The 15,849-nt window shown below is 42.3% G+C and overlaps 1 non-coding gene across 1 annotated transcript; it reads right to left on the reverse strand.

Annotated features, from left to right (window-relative positions):
- Positions 1 to 6,022: 6,022 nt before the first annotated feature.
- LOC114811751 lies at positions 6,023 to 6,160 on the reverse strand. The gene has a single exon (XR_003759447.1). It is a non-coding gene; the product is annotated as a small nucleolar RNA SNORA7 (small nucleolar RNA).
- Positions 6,161 to 15,849: the final 9,689 nt, after the last annotated feature.

The following is a 15,849-nucleotide window of genomic DNA, read 5'->3' on the forward strand; positions in this document are numbered from 1 at the left end:
ATGATAGGGATCAGGGGAGAGGATAGAAGGGCCAAATCCTCTATTTCCAAGTTTCAGTCCAATCACCCCATCTCCAGTATTCTTCTACTCTATGATTTCCCCTATCTCTAATAATAATGTTGGTATTTGTTAAGCGCTTACTATGTGCAGAGCACTGTTAATAATAATGTTGGTATTTGTTAAGCGCTTACTATGTGCCGAGCACTGTTCTAAGCGCTGGGGTAGATACAGGATAATCAGGTTGTCCCACGTGAGGCTCACAGTCTTCATCCCCATTTTACAGATGAGGGAACTGAGGCACAGAGAAATGAAGTGACTTGCCCACAGTCACACAGCTGACAAGTGGCAGAGCCGGGATTCAAACCCATGACCTCTGACTCCGAAGCCCGGGCTTTTTCCACTGAGCCACGCTGCTTCTCAACGCTGGGGGAGACACAGGGGAATCAGGTTGTCCCACATGGGGCTCACAGTCTTAATCCTCATTTCACAGATGAGGTAACTGAGGCCCAGAGAAGTTAAGTGACTTGCCCAATCACACAGCTGACAAGTGGCAGAGCCGGGATTCGAACTCATGACCTCTGACTCCAAAGTCCATGCTCTTTCCACTGAGCCACGCTGCTTCTCTAATTTTCTTTAATGCCTGTCTCTCCTTTTAAACTGGGAAGGGATCACTCTACCAGAGCATGGCTTAATGGAAAGAGCAAGGGCTTGGGAGTCAGAGGTCATGGGCTCTAATCCTGGCTCCACCCCTTGTCAGCTGGGTGACCTTGGGCAAGTCACTTAACTTCTCTGTGCCTCAGTAACCTCATCTGTAAAATGGGGATTAAGATTGCAAGTCCCACTTTGGGACAACCTGATAACCTTGTATCTTCCCCAGCGCTTAGGACAGTTCTTGGCACATAGTAAGTGCTTAACAAATACCATCAGTATTATTATTATTTTAAATGCTTCATACAGTGCTCTGCACACAGTAAGTGCTCAGTAGATACCAATGATTGATGGATTGATTGATTGACTTTTTCAATGAAGTGCTCACTGTCCTGATAGCTTCATTCCCTGCTCTCCCTCCACGACAGTGGACCAGACTTTTGGTAAAATCAGCGTAATCGTTATAGTTGAAACTGCAAACCCTCGAGGTTTTGGGTTTACTAAGTAAACAGACTCGGAAATCACTTGCATTTTTCTTTTTTTTATTGGAAACATAAGAAAAAATGCAACAATCCAAGAAGACTTTCTACTCTTCCTTCAAGTGCTGATGGATGAAAAAGTCCAATTCCATTTCTTAGTTGTGGCTTAAACATTGCGATATGAATGAGAGTCTGTACACTCTTTTGCATATTTTTTCGCATATAAAGTTCAGAAAATGAAAGCTGAGAAACTATTTTCTAAAGTTGTACAAATGACTCTTGGGCAACAGAATGTTGGATCCACAGTATTCTGGCTGAGTTACATATTGGTTTCATTAGCATATGTAAGTCTTGAAACCACACATGAAGTAATGAGACAGGAATATCTCATAACCCTACATGCATGGAAAAAATGGCTTTTTGAGCTGTTAATTTAATCCCTAGAAGGGGTGTGAAATTTTTTAAAGGCATTAATTACATTTCAGATGTTGTAGGAGACAGTAATTGTCCTTTAATGAGGAAAAGATGTGGGAAACATTGATAAATTTGAATGACCAACTAAAATGTGTTTTGGTCCAGAGAATATTTTATTTTTCATCCGCAGATCAGAGGACAAGAAGAAAAAAATAACAATGTTTATTAATCCCTAAAATGCTTTTTGCTTGAGAAGGCAAATCCAATTAAATTATAATATAGTAATTACAGTGAACTCTTGGTCTATATGAATTTTGTTCACTGTTAAAATTCACCATAAAACTTAGGTTGGGTCTGTGTGCTCAAAACTTGCTCAGCCCTGCACAAGTTTCAGATTGTAAGTCCTTCTCAAAAAATAAAACTAACCATCTGCTGATCACTGAAGCCTAAGGCAATCAAAGCAACAGATGAGGAAAAGTTCAACAGGTCACAGCACTTAGAACGTGGTACTTTCCAAAAGCTTCATAAAGCATGTGAACATTCATAAGTTGAAGAAAAATCTCTTAAAATTTTTTAAATGGAGGAGAGTCAATCCGACTAGAGGAAAGGTCATCTGACTATAACAATGACAGTATTTGTCAAGTGCTTGCTACTGGTCAAGCACAGAAGTATATGTGCAGTTTAAGAAAAAGGGAGGACAGTGTGTTTTTTTAAATCCTCATTTTACAGATGAGAAATAGAGCCCTGGGGGGTTAAGTCACTTAGGTGACCTAGGGGTCACATAGCAGGTAAGTGGTAAAGCCAGGTTTCCCGACTGCCTGTCCCTTTTTCTTTCCAAAAGGCTGTCCTGCTACAGAATAATATTGATTTTTTTAAAATGTATTTGCTAAGCACTTACTATGTGCCAGGCACTGTACTAAATGCTGGGATGGATACAATCAAATCAGGTTGGGCACAGTCCCTGCCCCATATGGGGCTCATAGTCTTAATCCTCATTTTGCAGATAAGGTAACTGAGGCCCAGAGAAGTAAAGTGACTTGCCCTAGGTAACACAGCAGACAAGTGGAGGCACCAGGATTAGAACCCAGGTCCTTCTGACTCCCAGGCCCATACTCTATCTAGTAGGTCATGCTGTTTCTCAATTTGGGTAAGATTTAGGTAAGAAAGAACTTGCTTCAAACTTCCATAACTGCTCAGTGGAGCACTAAATTCATTTTAGTCAAGATAGATCAAGAGAACAAACTTGTCTCACAGATTGCAGGATGGACCATTGGTTCTTACCCTCCACATGGTTCTTCCTTACCTTCACATGTCCTCCCTAGACTGCTTAGACGATTACTTTGTTCCAATTGTCCATTTCTCCACAGACTTTCCACCTGTCAGGGCCCCCCAGAGGCTCGCCCAAATCCTCATGAGGCCGAACATTTCCACAGGCACCCCCACATGTATTAGGAGCGAGCCAAGGCAAGTCAGAGGCTGATAACTGGAAATCAAAATTCTTGTTCAGAGGAAAGGAAGTCGTACACGCAATGAAGGTTGAGAGGTTGGGCAGGTCAACAACTTTTTATAATGTAAAGCTCCCTCCTTCCTGGACATCTCTCCTCACTTACTGCTCTTCCCATCTACAACACCCTTCTGAAATCACAGCTTCACTGGGGGTCCTTCCTTGATTAAACTCTCTTTTCCCTTTATTGCCACTTTAGCTCTTCTGCATCACCTATGAACTTGGGTGAGTGTAAGAACTGGAGTGTCAACATTTATACTCTTTTCTATGGCACTTATATACACACCTCTATCCTTTTTTACTTCTTCATATTTGTAATTTATTTTAGTGCCTGTCTAGCCCCTTCCTCCTGTTTAATAACAACAATAATAATAATAATGATGATATTAGTTAAGCACCTACTATGTGTCAAGCACTGTTCTAAGTGCTGGGGTAGATACAAGGTAATCATTTTGGACACAGTCCCTGTCCCAGATGGGGCTCCCAGTTTTAATCACCACTTTTTGGATTAAGTAACTGAGGCACAGAGAAGTCAACTGACATACCCAAAGTCACTCCGCAGACAAGTGGGAGAGATGGGATTAGAACTCAGATCCGCGCTCTTTGAGGGCAGGGGTCATAACTACTAATTTTAGTTCTCCCAAGCATTTATTACGATGCTCTGTACCCAGGGGACACTCACTAAATATTAATATATTGTTTGTGGGGAGCAAAATGTAAAGCAGCTGGAAGACTTTAGAAAAGAGCTGCAGGAAAACTGCATAAAATGCAATGTCTACTTTGGTAGAAAAATGAGACAGTCTATTAAAATAAATATCCTAATTTTTGGTTAGTTATAGGTGCCAGAAATGTTTTGCATTCAGTGGTCTATCATTAATACTCATTTAGTAGTAAACAAAATCTGACTTGCATTTCTGCCTGAATAAACAAATTGCTTTGCATCATATTAAGGAAAAGTAAATTATAGATCATAATTCATTCTTCAAGCCACATTACAGCAATATTCCACTTCAACTCCATTTGATATACTTAAGGGAACAGATAAACTGCAGCATTATCTATCTGAAATCATATATAGCCATTTCCAGTATTTGCACAGTAAATCCTCAGATAATAAATCTAAACGTTGGCAACAAATGAAAGAGGTGAGCTTTCATATTATCAACAAACCTAGTTGTTTACACCACTTGACTTTCCAATTACAATTCTAGCATTTTTTTTTCATCTCTACTAGGAAAATTGTCACATCCTCCCGTATTCTGAATGTGTCTACCAACTCTGTTACATTGTTATATTGTACTGTCCCAAACACTTAGCACAGTGCTCCGCTCACAGTAAGCGCTCAATAAATACGATTCATTGACTGACTGATTCATTCCTTCATTCAGGTAAATCCCCACTCCTAACATATTCACAAACATCTTATGTGTGGGCTCATTGCTAATTATTTCTTTTCACAAATGTTCGCCTCCGAGCCACATTCTCTCAATATAAAATGCCTCTTAATAACAATTAAAATATTACATTACCAAAGAAGAGCAGTTTTCATAATCAGTTTCTCAAAAGCTCAGGGGAAGCTGCAGGGAATGGTATTTCCCCCTCTGCATTACAGGCTGGTGGTGAGTAATGTGTTTTGAGACTAGGCACTTCATTACGACCCTTCTGGGATGTGAACCCTGACACACCTTACAAAAGCAAAGTTAAATCACAGCTCTAACGATTGCAAAAATATTTCAAATTGTGGTGGTCCTGATGTGCAGAAAACAAAAAGACTGAAGAAAGTTGACTTTGGGAAGGGATATGAAAGTGTTTACTTACATTGCTTGCAAGATCTTCTAGCAGCTGGAATCTTTGAATTACAGTTCATGCAGATGTTGTGCTTTTGCTCAAAATCCCTTAGCTTTGGCAGTCAAGACAGCACATAATTCTCTGGTGCTTCAGATTGATAAGTAATTTCCTGATTCTCTTTCAAAAATATTCTCACAGACTTTGTAAGCAGTGGCACATATTGACAAGAGAATGCAAAGCAGACAGTGTATAGCACAGTTGTGCCGATGCAAACTTCCTAAGAATTCTTGGTGACTCTAATGAAAACAGAATGCTACGCTATGGATTTCCTACCAAATGTAGATTTGACTAAGAACTCACAATTCATGTGCAATAATCAATCCATCAAAGGTATTTACTGAGTGCAGAGCACCGTACTAAGCGCTCGAGAGACTACAGAATAACAGAGTAGGCAGACGTGGCCCTTTCGGCAGTCATAACATTCAATCTTCAATACATGTATAAATATAACAGCCCTTCCTACTTGAAGTGGAAGCTATTGAGGGTGAGGTTTTCTCAGAGTGTGTGCTGCGTGGGTGATAAAACTGGCTAGTGACTGCCAATCCCATCCACACTGCGTGCATGCAGAGTGTTCTTTGCTGTACGTTTGTATTTGTTTCTTTACTAATAATAACTGTGGTGTTTGTTAAGCACTTACTGTGTGACAAGTGCTGTTCTAAGCACTGGGGTAGATACAAGGTAATTAGGTTGGACACTGTCCCTGTCCCCCATGGGACTCACAGTCTTAATCCCTATTTTACAGACGAGATAACAGGGGCCCAGAGAAGTGAAGTGACTTGCCCAAGGTCACATAGCAGATAAGTGATGGAGATGGAATTAGAACCCATAGCCTCTGCCTCCTGTTCTATTCTTCCATAATGGTCTCTGCATTTCTCCCAATATCCAGAGCAGACCACATCTACTGTCTTATCTTATGCCGTCGAGTCCTCTCCAACCCATAGAGACGCCATGGACACATCTCTCCCAGAACACCCCACCTCCATCAGCAATCTTTCTGGTAGTGTAAAAGTAGAGTTTTCTTGGTAAAAATACGAAAGTGGTTTACCACTGCCTCCTTCCACACAGTCAATTTGAATGTCCACCCTCGACTCTCCCCCATGCTGCTGCTGCCCAGCACAGGTGAGCTTTGACTTGTATCAGATTTCCTTCCACTCGCTAGCCACTGCCCAAACTAGGAATGGAATGGATATACCCCTGCTTGATTCTCCCTCCCATAGTCGAGACTGGTAGAGTATTAGAAACTCTCCAGGTGCCACCCTGAGAGGAGACATCTACTGTGCACCCACTATAACTCTCTAATGGCAGTGGGATTGTAGGAGGGTTCAAAGCTGGGCCGAGGTTTTTCCAGCTAGGATTTTGCCAGCAACAGAAAGTAGTGACGTCCCTCAATAGTTTCAGCAATCTGTTCTTTCTCCCTTTCTCTAGAAGGTGGCCATAACGGGAGCATTCTTGAAATCTTGTGGTCTTTCAACAGTGTTTCGTATTTTGAGAAAGAGGTTGTGGAGGTGATTAAGCAGCACACCCCTTCCTGGCTGTTAAATTTCATAAGATCAGATCTGGCAGCTTTGCAGCTTTTCATGACTCTAAATGCACTGATTACTTCAGTAGGCAATGAAATGAAAGTCATATGTGGGCAGACCAATTCTTCTTGGTAGCACCTCGGTCTCAATTGTAGAAAGCTGTAGGAGTTGTAAAGGGTGCTTTTCCTCTGGTGTATAAGGTGGCTAAAGAAATCATTGTAGTGGTCTTATCAACACTTAGGTTTCCCCTCTTGTCTGTGTTGAGAGTGAACAGCTCTATTCTTCAGTGGTGCTGTGATTTCAAATCCATTCTCTTCAATCTTGAAAGCCAATCAGCACGCATACACATTTCTAACTTGTCCTCTATTCCATAACTTTCCTTTTGTCATGGTCGTAGAGAACTAAAAGTTTTTTTTTTCCTTAAATAAATTTTGCTCGCTTTACTGAAAATCATTTGATTTCTGAGCTATTTTCATCGAAATGGCCTTGGTATTTTCTTCTGGAACTCTTCCACTAGATTGCCGCTAGATTCCACTACATTTGAGTGAGTGAGTCAGTCAATCATATTTACTGAGCGCTTTCTGTGTGCAGAGTACTATTCTAAGCACCTGGGAGAGTACAATATAACGATATTACAGACACATCCCCTGTTCACAGTGAGCTTACAGTCCAGAGGGGGAGACAGATGTTAAATAAATTACAAATAGGTACATAAGGGCTATGTGGCTGGGAGGAGGGATGAACGAAGGGAGCAAGTCAAGGTGAAGCAAAAGAGAGTGGAAGAAAAGGAAAAGAGGGCTTAGTCAAGGAAGGCCTCTTGGAGGAGACGTTTCTTCAGTAAGGCTTTGAAGGGATGGAAAATAATTGCCTGTTAGATAAGAAGAGGGAGGGCATTCCAGGCCAGAGGCAGGATGTGAGTGAGTCATGGGTGGTGAGATAGATGAGAGACTATAGTGAGAAAGTTCATATTAGAGGAATGAAGTGTGCTGGCTGGATTGTAGTAGGAGGGTAGCGAGGTGAGGTAGGAGTGCTTTAAGGTCTATGGTAAGGGGTTTCTGTTTGATGCAAAAGTGGATGGGTGACCACTGAAGGTTCTTGAGGAATGGGGAAACATGGCCTGAACATTTCTGTAAAAAATGATCCGGGAACTAGAGTGAAATATGAACTGGAGTAGGGAGAGACAGGAGGCAGAGCTGTCAAAAAGGAGGCGGCTATGGTTATGGCTAAGAATAGGATAAGTGTTTGGATTAACATAGTTTGGATGGAGGGGAAAGAGCAGATTTTAGCGATGTTGTGAAGGCAGAGAAAAGGTCTATTTACTCTGTACTATTTTCCCAAGCATTTAATAAAATACTCTACACAGAGTAAGCGCTCAAGAAATATCAGTGATTGATTGATTGACTCTGGAAGTACCCAGTCTCGGAGGCTGCCTGCAAAGGGTCTCTAAGAAGGCCCCCTGCCTACTGGTTACGTGGGTAGAGGCAGAGAGGTTCCCATTCCAGAACCTCTGGATGTTACACATTACAGTGTTCTCTGTGAACTTGCTCATTCTCCAGATGTGTGACATTCAGCTGCCTGGGCTGGAATATTGTCTCATCTCTACAGCACTTATGCACCTATGCAGAATTTATTGATGCATATTCATGTCTGTCTCCCCTTCTAGACTGTAAACTGAGGCACTGTAGTGTCTTAGTTGCCTCATTTGTAAAATGGGGATTGAGACTGTGAGCCCCGTATGAGACACTGACTGTGCCCAACCTGATTTGTTTGTACCACCCCAAAACTTAGAACAGTAGCCGGCACACAGTAAGTGCTTAACAAACACCAGAATTATTGTTAATCTCCCAACCGCTTAGTATAGTGCTCTGCACACAGTAAGTGCTCAATAAATATGATTGATGTGATTGCCACTTTGAATTGCATTTCTTTTATGGATAGTGGAAATTTAGACTCTCTCAGGCAGTGATTAGTCCCACACAATGCTGCATAGAGCAGCTGATCATTCAATTAAACATATTTATTGAACACTTTCATTCATTCAATAGTATTTATTGAACATTTACTATGTGCAGAGCACTATACTAAGCCCTTAGAATGTACAATTCGGCAACAGATAGAGACAATCCCTGCCCAATGACGGGCTCACAGTGACTTAAGTTCATCTTAGGCAGGGAACATGTCTACTGCCTTGGTTGAATTGCACTCTCTCAAGTGCTTAGTTCAGTGCTCTGCAAACAGTAAGACCTCAATGAATACCACTGATTGATTCATTTATTGTGTGCAGGTCACTGTAGTAAGCATTTGGGAGAGTACAATATAATGGATTTGGTAGACATGATAATAATAATAATTGTGGCATTTGTTAAGTACTTACTGTGTGCCAGCCACTGTCCTAAGCATTGGAATGGATACAAGCTAATCTGTCCTAAGTAGGGCTTACAGTCCAATCCCCATTTTACAGATGAGGGAACTGAGGCATAGAGAAGTGAAGTGATTTGCCCAAGGTCACACACCAGACAAGTGAAGGAGTCTGTTTTTTCAGGAGTCCTTGCTAAAAGGAACTATCATCACTAAGTACCCTCTGTTCGTCTTTCGTGTTCCTCTGTTAGAAGATATTCAAAAATTCTGTTGGGCATTTTGAGCTGATATTTGTTCACTGAGAAGGAATAAACAATTGCTCTGCAATTACCAGCCTCATTTCCATGTTGTCCAGTGATTTTCCTCCCAGTTTCTATTTCACTGCCTGCGTTTGCACTGAAATCTCTCATGCGAATTAACTTATCAGTCACTCAATCAATTGATGGTATTTACTGAACATTTACTGTGTGCAGAGCACTGTACTAAGTTCTTGGGACAGTACAATAGAATTAACAGCCACTTTCCCTACTCATAACAAGCTTACAGTCTAGAGGCTGTTACTTGCATCCAACCTAGTGCTTAGTACAGTATCTGGCACACAATAAGAGCTAAAGAAATACCATCATTATTATTATTATTAGACACTTATTGACACTGCTTTGAGGAGTCTGTCAAGATATTTAGAGAATCTATTTTTCCTTTTAATAATGTTGGTGTTTGTTAAGCGCTTACTACGTGCAGATCACTGTTCTAAGCGCTGGGGTAGACACAGGGGAATCAGGTTGTCCCACGTGGGGCTCACAGTCTTCATCCCCATTTTACAGATGAGGTAACTGAGGCACAGAAGTTAAGTGACTTGCCCACAGTCATTCTCATCATCATCAGTGGTATATATTGAGCTCTTACTATGTGCAGAGGACTGTATTAAGCCTTTGGGAGAGTACAATATAACAGAGTTGGCAGGTAAAGTCCCTGCCCACAACGAGCTTACAGCCTAGAGGGAGAGACATGTATGAATATAAATAAATGATTTATAAAGTATAATTTATAAATATGTTAAATCCATCAACTAATAAGAATGGTACACTCTTAGTGGAGCAAGAATGGTACACTCTTCAACTATTTTTAGTTTGTTTTCTTCCTTGAAAAACATATCAAATAAAGAAAATATTATCTTTTCCTTGTTCTTACCCCCTTCTTATAGAAGCCCCAACTATTTTTATTGACTACCTCTAGGCTGTAAGCTTGTTGTAGGCAGGGAATGTGTCTGTTTATTGTTGTATTGTACTCTCCCAAGTGCTTAATACAGTGCTCTGCAAACAGTAATAATTATAATAATAAAAACGGTTCCTTTTAAGCATTTATCATGAACCAAACACTGTTCTAAATGCTGGGGTAGATATGAGTTAATCAGGTTGGACAAAGACCTTGTCCCACATTGGGCTCATATTTCTATGGAAAAAACATGGGCTTGGGAGTCAGAGGTCGTGGGTTTGAATCCTGGCTCTGCCACTTGTCAGCTGGGTGACTGGGCAAGTCACTTCACTTCTCTGTGCCTCAGTTACCTCATCTGTAAAATGGGGATGAAGACTGTGAGGCTTACGTGGGAGAACCTGATTACCCTGTATCTCCCCCAGCGCTTAGAACAGTGCTCTGCATATAGTAAGCACTTAACAAATATCAACATAATTATTATTATTAATCCCCATTTTACAGATAAGGTAACTGAGGCACAAAGAAGTTAAGTGGTTTGCCCAAGGTCACGCAATAGAAATGTGGTAGAGCTGGACCCAGGTCCTTCTGCCTCCCAGGCCTCTGTTCTAACCACTAAGAAACACTGCTTCTCAGTAAGTGCTCAGTAAATACTATCAAATGAATGAATGAATGAATATCTGAAAAATTGGTTGGAAAAAAGTCTTTTTGGGGCCCCATTTGTCAGCATTCTATTGAGAGAATGTCAATCTAAAATGGGGCTTATTAGTCCACATATAGTTTCTGTTAACCTACTGCAGAATATAGTTTCCTTGTACATTTGAAAGAACCTGGATTTAATACCAGAATGAAACTTCGGGTTTAGGAGTGAACCCAAAAAGTAGGCCGATATGAGTTTATTTATTCATTTTTTAGGGTACTTGTTAAAGGTTTATTTACTACATGCTTACCCTGTGATAGAAATGAAGTGATGAGATCAGACATAGTTCCTGTCCCAAATGAGGCTCACAGTTAATTTTATCCCCATTTTACAGGTCAGGAAACTGAGGTCCAGAGAGTCTAGGTAACTTGGCAAGATCACCCAGAGACCAGGGGCAGAGCTGAGATTAGAATCCTGGTCTCCAGGCTCCCATTCCTGAGCTCATCCTCCTCAAATCTCAGCCAAGTATGGCCCGTAGAACCCCCACTCCATAATGGGGAAGCTTCCCTTCATCCTTGACCTGTTCCTGACCCGATCACCGCTCGTCCCGCCATCACTGAATATTGGGTCTCCCCAGATGACACTGTCTTCCCTGCTGCTCTCTCTAGAGGGGCTCTCATCTTCACCCACTCCCCTAAACTCACTGGGCAAGGACGGGGTATTGGCTTCCTTCTCACTCCCCACTGGCACTTTTGCGCCATTCCATCTCTTCCCGATCCTTTGAAGCCCGTATCATCCGCCTCTACCACACACTCCAGTTACTAGTCATGGTCTCCACCACCCCCGAAGCCGCACCTCCAACTATTTGAACCATTTTGATCCCTTTAACGTATTCCTTCTCTCTCTCTCCCCCCATCCCAATTGTGATCCTTGGGGACTTTAATATCCATATGGACGTTCCTGACTATCCTTCCTCTGCCCACTTTCTATCACTCCTCAACTCCACCAACCTCCTGCTCCACCCCACATGACCCACTCACAAAGTTGGACACACTCGATCTCATTATCTCTAGTTATTGCACAGTTTCTACTCTCACCAAATCTGCAAACTCCCCGTCTGACCACATGTTCCTCACCTGCCTTCCCTCCCATATACCACTTTCCCACAAATCTATCCAGTCTCTCCACGGAGACCTACAATTTTTTTTGACCCCCATCGAATTTTCTCAACTCACCGTGCCCCATTTAGTGTCCATATCCAAACTACTTCCTTTAATGACCAAATTGATGCCCTCAACACCACCCTCTCTACTGAACTCAACCCACTCACTCGCCTGTCCCTTCACCATTTTTGTACTACTAATCCAGAGCCCTGGATCACCTCCCCAATCTGCTTCCTTCCCTCCTGTGCACCAGCTGCAGAGCACTGCTGGCAGAAATCCAGATATCAGGATGACCTCATCCACCTCAAGTACATCCTCTTCCATCCTTATCTACAGTCATACCCACCACCCTCTCCAATTGTTCCACATAGGTAACTCCCTCCTCAAATCACCTGTCCCCCTGCCTCCCCCATCCTTTGCCCCTTGTGACCTGAGCACCTATTTTATTGAGAAAATTGAATCTATCAGGTGTGATCTCCCTAAAATTTCCCTTGCTCCTCTCCAGTCTCTTCCTCCTCCTCTTCCTTCTTCAATTTTCCCATCTTTTCCAGCAGTATCCAAAGAGGAGATCTTCCTTCCTTCTCTCAGAATCAACCCCCTCTATCTCACCACTGACCTCTTACCCACAACCAGCCACTGGCCTGGAACACTCTGCCTTTTCCTAACTGACAATTACTCTCCCCACCTTCAGTGCCTTATTGAAGGTACATCTTTCAGTGGAAAGAGCACAGTCTTGGAAGTCAGAGGTTGTGGGTTCTAATCCCAGCTCTGCCACTAGTCAGCTGTGTGACCTTGGGCAAGCCACTTAGCTTCTCTGTGCCTCAGTTACCTCATCTGTGAAATGGGGATTAAGACTGTGAGCCCTACCTGGGGCAACCTGATCACCTTGTATCTCCCCCAGCGCTTAGAACAGTGCTTGGCACATAATAAGTGCTTAACAAATACCAACATTATTATTATTAACAAATACCATTATTATAATTAAGTGCTTAGTACAGTGCTCTGCACACAGTAAGCACCCAATAAATGCAACTGAATGAGTGAAAGACTGAGCCTTCATTTTCTCTTCTCCCACGCCATTCTGTGTCACCCTTGCACTTCAATTTTCACCCTTTATTTACTCCTCCCTCAGACCCACGACACTTATGTACATATCTATAATTTAATTATATTCATGTCTGTCTTCCTCTCTAAACTGTAAGCTTGTTGTGGCCAGGGAATGTGTTGAGCAACTCTGTTATTCTCTACTCTCCCAAGCACTTAGTTCAGTGCTCTGCACCCAGTAAGCATTCAGTAAATATGATCGATTTATTGATTAGGCTACATTGCCTCACCATGTCAACGTCTTTTCAGTCCGTAAATCAACGGTATTTATTGAGTGCTTACTTTTTGCAGAGCACTGTACTTACAATTTGGGAAGCAGCATGCCTTAGTGGAAAGATCATAGGCTTGGGAGTCAGCAGTCCTGAGTTCCAATACCAGCTCTGCCAATAACCTTGTGTGTTGTCTTGGAGATGTCACATAACTACCAACAGAGTTCTATCCACTCTGCTATATTGTCCTTCCCCAAGCACTTAGTACAGTGCTCTGCACATAGTAGGTGCTCAGTAAATCTGACTGATTGATTGGTTAACTTCTCACTTCTTTCCTCTGCAAAATGGAGATTCAAAACCTGTTCTCCTTCCTACTTCCTCTGTGACTTGACTTGCCCAAGGTCACACAGCAGACAAGTGATGGAGCCTGGATTAGAACATCAGTCCTCCTGACTCCCAGGCCTATGTTCTATTCACTAGGCCATGATGCTTCTCAACTATTCTGTCTGGTAGGGGCACCCATGATGCTTGGTGGGACAACGTGATAGTTAACCTCTGTGGCTCCTGTATCTACCCCAGCATTTAGTACAGTCCTTGGCACCTAGTAAATGCCTAATACCACAAGGATTACAAATACCACAATTATCTCAATATAGTTAGTAGACATAATGCCCTCAAGGAGCTTACAGTCCAGCAGGGGAGGCAGACATTAAAATAAATTACAGGTAAGGGATTCGATCTAGTACTGGTATATATGTAAATTCTGTGAGAGTGGGGGTTGAGTGAGAGCCTAAGGGCTTAGTGGGTGGGAGTAAGTGCCTAGTTGAAGAAGTAGGGAGGGAAAAGAGAGGGGGGAGATGAAGGGTTTGTCATAGAAGGCTTCCTGGAGGAATTATGATTTTTTTCAGAAGCGTTTTGAAGGTGAGAGAGTGCTTGTGTGTGGAATACGTTTACTTCCCCCTTACACTTAAATTTTCTTCCTCATCAAATTATTCTTCATTGTTTCATTCAGTAATATTTCTTGCCTTAATAACACAATGGACAAATGAGGACAAATGACTGGCTTCACCCCATGTCGGCTGTGTGACCTTGAGCATGTCACTCAACTTCTCTGTGCTTCAGTTCCCTCATCTGTAAAATGAAGATTAAGACTACGTGCTCTATGTAGGACACTGACTGTGTCCAACCCGATTACTGCATATCTATCCCAGTGCTTAGAACAATGCCTGGCACATAGTAAGGGTTTATTCATTCATTCAATAGTATTTATTGAGCGCTTACTATGTGCAGAGCACTGTACTAAGCTCTTGGGATGAACAAGTCGGCAACAGATAGAGACAGTCCCTGCCATTTGACGGGCTTACGGTCTAATCGGGGGAGATGGACAGACAAGAACGATGGCAATAAATAGAGTCAAGGGGAAGAACAGGGGAAGATCATCACAAATACCATCATCAACAGCACAGATGACATTGTGCAGTGGATCTGGATTTATATTGGATCTGGAGGAGATAGAATGTTCTTTTTGGTATTCCATTTAATTAAAAATGAACCAAGATTAGATTAATCTTTTCCTAAACTATTCAAGGCCAAAGTCCAAATATTCCAATTTAGCATTTCCTTTCAAACATTCATCTTTCAAATGTCACTTCAGCGATGATTCACAATCCTTCCCATAGTGGAAGGATTTGGAAACAGATGATCATTTGGGAAACAGTGTTTTAATGGCCATAATAAGTTAACCATTCAGCCCAACGTGTCCCCAAACTTTCACATTCACTAACCCTTTTTATCTTTTGAACTAGTTTGATTTTAAAAACTCAACTCCTGTGCTATTAGCACTATAAGACAAGGGATACTCTTCCTGGTTCTGACCAGTGGTGGATACAGCCAACTACTTTTTTTTATGGTATTTGTTAAGCACATACTATATACCGGGCACTGTTCTAAGCGCTGGGGTAGATAATAATGGTGGTATTTGTTAAGCGCTTACTATGAGCCAAACACTGTTCTAAGCAGTGGGGGGATACAAGGTGATCAGGTGGTCCCACGTGGGGCACGCAGTTTTAATCCCCATTTTACAGATGAGATAACTGAGGCACAGAGAAGTCAAGTGACTTGTCCAAAGTCGCACAGCCGACAAGTGGTGGAGTCGGGATTTGAACCCATGATCTCTCACTCCCAAGCCCGGGCTCTTTCCACTGAGCCGCGTTGCTTCTCTTTGCTTTCTTTCCTTCTCTTCGCTTTCTCTAGCAAAGTAGATAAGAAGTAATCAGGTTGAACATAAACCATGTCCCACACTGGGCTCACATTCTCAATCTCCATTTTCCAGATCTGGTAACTGAGGCCCAGAGAATAATGTTGGTATTTGTTAAGCGCTTACTATGTGCAGGGCACCGTTCTAAGCGCTGGGGTAGATACAGGGTAATGAGGTTGTCCCAAGTGAGGCTCACAGTCTTCATCCTCATTTTACAGATGAGGTAACTGAGGCACAGAGAATAATAATAATAATGTTGGTATTTGTTAAGCGCTTACTATGTGCCGAGCACTGTTCTAAGCGCTGGGGTAGATACAGGGTAATCAGGTTGTCCCACGTGAGGCTCACAGTTAATCCCCCTTTTACAGATGAGGTAACTGAGGCACAGAGAAGTGAAGTGACTTGCCCACAGTCACACAGCTGACAAGTGGCAGAGCCGGGAGTTGAACCCATGACCTCTGACTCCGAAGTCCAGGCTCTTTCCACTGAGCCA

The sequence above is a fragment of the Ornithorhynchus anatinus genome, chromosome 4, assembly GCF_004115215.2.
Source record: "Ornithorhynchus anatinus isolate Pmale09 chromosome 4, mOrnAna1.pri.v4, whole genome shotgun sequence".
NCBI lineage: Eukaryota > Metazoa > Chordata > Mammalia > Monotremata > Ornithorhynchidae > Ornithorhynchus > Ornithorhynchus anatinus.